Consider the following 2,684-nt stretch of genomic DNA (forward strand, 5'->3'; position numbering starts at 1 on the left):
CTTTTTATTCGAGTTTTTAGCTAGAGCATTGATTTTTTTGTATTTAATGTTGAAATTTTTCCTTACTTGTAGAATGCTCTCTTTTTCATGCTTTTGGACGAACCTAAGGCCAAGAACTTCCATATTTCCTTACGTCTATACTTCAATGTTTTTAATTGTTTGCTTGAGGACAAGCAAAAAGCTTAAGTGTGGGGAGTTTGATAAGTGCTTGTGTGATAAGAATGTGAAGTGTTCTTTTCTTTATGATGGGCATTTTCTTTTATCCGGTTTTAGCGCTAATATGTGTGCATTTATGTTACTTTCATGCAAATAGGGTTGTGAAGCCTAATGGTAAAGAAAGAAGCAAATGTAGATCGTAATCGCACTATTTGGAGGAAATCTTGAGAAGGTTCAAACGCGAAGACATAAGTCGGATTCAAGATGCAGAATGTTTCAAACCTCCTTGCATTCAAGTTAGCACGAGGGTTTGGAGGGGCACAAGGGCAGTTACATTCGAGTATCCCGACTTGTGCACTAATAGCAAGTTTTTCACCAATGAAGCCGTTTATTGAAGAAGCAAAGCAATCTACGACCTAAATGTGTGCACGTTTACGTTACCTCGATGAAAGCATGGATTTGGGAATGTTTCGAGCCTGTATTATTCACAGTGCAGCCAAAAATTGAAGTTCGAGAGAATCCACATGGGTGTGTGGAAAATTATCCACGCCCATATGGAATTTTCCATAGGCCTGCTGGAGAATCCATAGGGGCATGTGGATGCCGATTCCCATCCCTATTTAAAAGCCTATTTCAGCCCCGATTTTTAGCATTCTTTTTCTTCATCTTTTCCACAACTTGAGAGAAGGCGGCGACTATAGGTTTGAGAGGTATTAGCAAGGGACATAGAGGTTCTATGGCTTTTGACATCACGGTCCATTTGGAAGAAGGTTAGTGGGAGGCGTTCAGTCGTCACCAATCTCGCGAGAGGTGTATCCTGAGGCGAACAAAGATACCTTCAGAAGAATCGAGGCTTCTCCATAAGACCATCGTTATGACTATCGAGGGGATTTTCTGTGGATTGTTTGCTTTTATATTTGATTTTATTGTTGATTGTAACTAGCTCCATGTAGAGCTAAACCACCTAATGGGTACTTGGATTTGAGAACCCTAGGATGTATTTGTTTCATTAAACCTTTTATCATGCTTTCATTAATTGATGTTTTATTTGAGTTCAAATCTTAAATGCTTGATTGATTAAATCCTCCCTTAGAGTGACACTAGGGTCGAGAGTTCATATTGGTAACCCTTGTGAGTGAGTGACACACTACGAGGGTTAGATGAAGCTAGATTGGAGAGGGTCGAGAGGGTGAGTCTAGAGGTAGCGGAGCATCCCCTTTCCCCTCTGATGTGATCTATCCTACCTTCAATTCCTTGAGTTCTTTACAGTCATAGTATAGTGAATGGGCTAAGGGATGACCATCCACTGGAGCTTAGTTGCAGAGGCAACGGAGTGAAGAGTTGAAGTGATTTTAGCACCTAGGGCTTAATTGTGACTAGGGACCTCTAACATGGACCAAAGGGTTAGGTCTATATCTAGGAGGAGGGTTTATCACTTGGAATCCCTAGAACTCCATAAAATTCTATCTGAGCGTGAGGTGTTGAGATTGTCCGATTTCTCCTCCGGGACATGGTATAGAGTTAGTCACGGTTGACCTTAGATTTGTGACCGCGTATTGAAAGATTTCCAAGACTCATTAATGCATTAGTTAGGAGGCATAATAGTCGGTTTTGCACTTGAAATGATTGTCCTAGGCAGAACAATATCCGAGTACCCCATTTATATCGATTACCTTATCTCTCATTTACTTGTGCTTTTCTTTCTTGTTTCTTTTATCCTTGTTTATGGTACATCTTGTCGACACAATCATTAGTCATCTTCACCTAGTTAAAGGACAATTTAAGTATTCCTACTCCATGTGGATACGATACCCACTCACCTGGGATTTTATTACTTAACAAACCCGTGCACTAGGTATTCCAAGTGATAAACCCTATTCCAATGTATAGATCTAACCCTTTGGTCCAGGCGAAAGGCCCCTAGTTGTAATTAAGCCCTAGGTGCTAAAGTCACTTCAACACTTCACTCCGTTGCTTGTGCAACTAAGCCCTAGAGGAGGTTATCCAGTATCCCATTCACTCTACTATGACCACAAAGAACTCTTGGAATGTGGAGTTAGGATAAATCTCATCGAAGGGGAAAGAGGACGCTCCACTACCTCTTGAATCACTCTCTCGATCATCTCCAATCTTGCAATGTCTAACCCTCATGATGTGTCACTCAATCACAAAGGTTACCAATGTAGACTCTCAACCCTAGTGTCACTCTAAGTGAGAAATCATGCAACAAGCTTTGAAGATTGAAACTCAATTAAAGACATCAATTAAGGAAAACATAATAAAAAGTTAATGAAATTGAAAGATACAATCAACAATGAAATTTAAAGTAAAAACATGCAATCCATAGTGAAACCCCCTCGATATTTGTATCGATAGTCTTGTGGAGTGGCCTCGTCCTTTCCAAAGGTCCCTTGTCAAGCCTAGGGCATATCTTGCCAAATCAGTGCTGACGAAAGCTCCCCTAATAACTATCCTCCAAGAGAATCGCGGTGTCGAAGCCGGAGAACCACTTCAAAAGCCTTGCCAAA

The sequence above is a fragment of the Dioscorea cayenensis genome, unplaced genomic scaffold (assembly GCF_009730915.1).
Source record: "Dioscorea cayenensis subsp. rotundata cultivar TDr96_F1 unplaced genomic scaffold, TDr96_F1_v2_PseudoChromosome.rev07_lg8_w22 25.fasta BLBR01001406.1, whole genome shotgun sequence".
NCBI classification, from domain to species: Eukaryota; Viridiplantae; Streptophyta; class Magnoliopsida; order Dioscoreales; family Dioscoreaceae; genus Dioscorea; species Dioscorea cayenensis.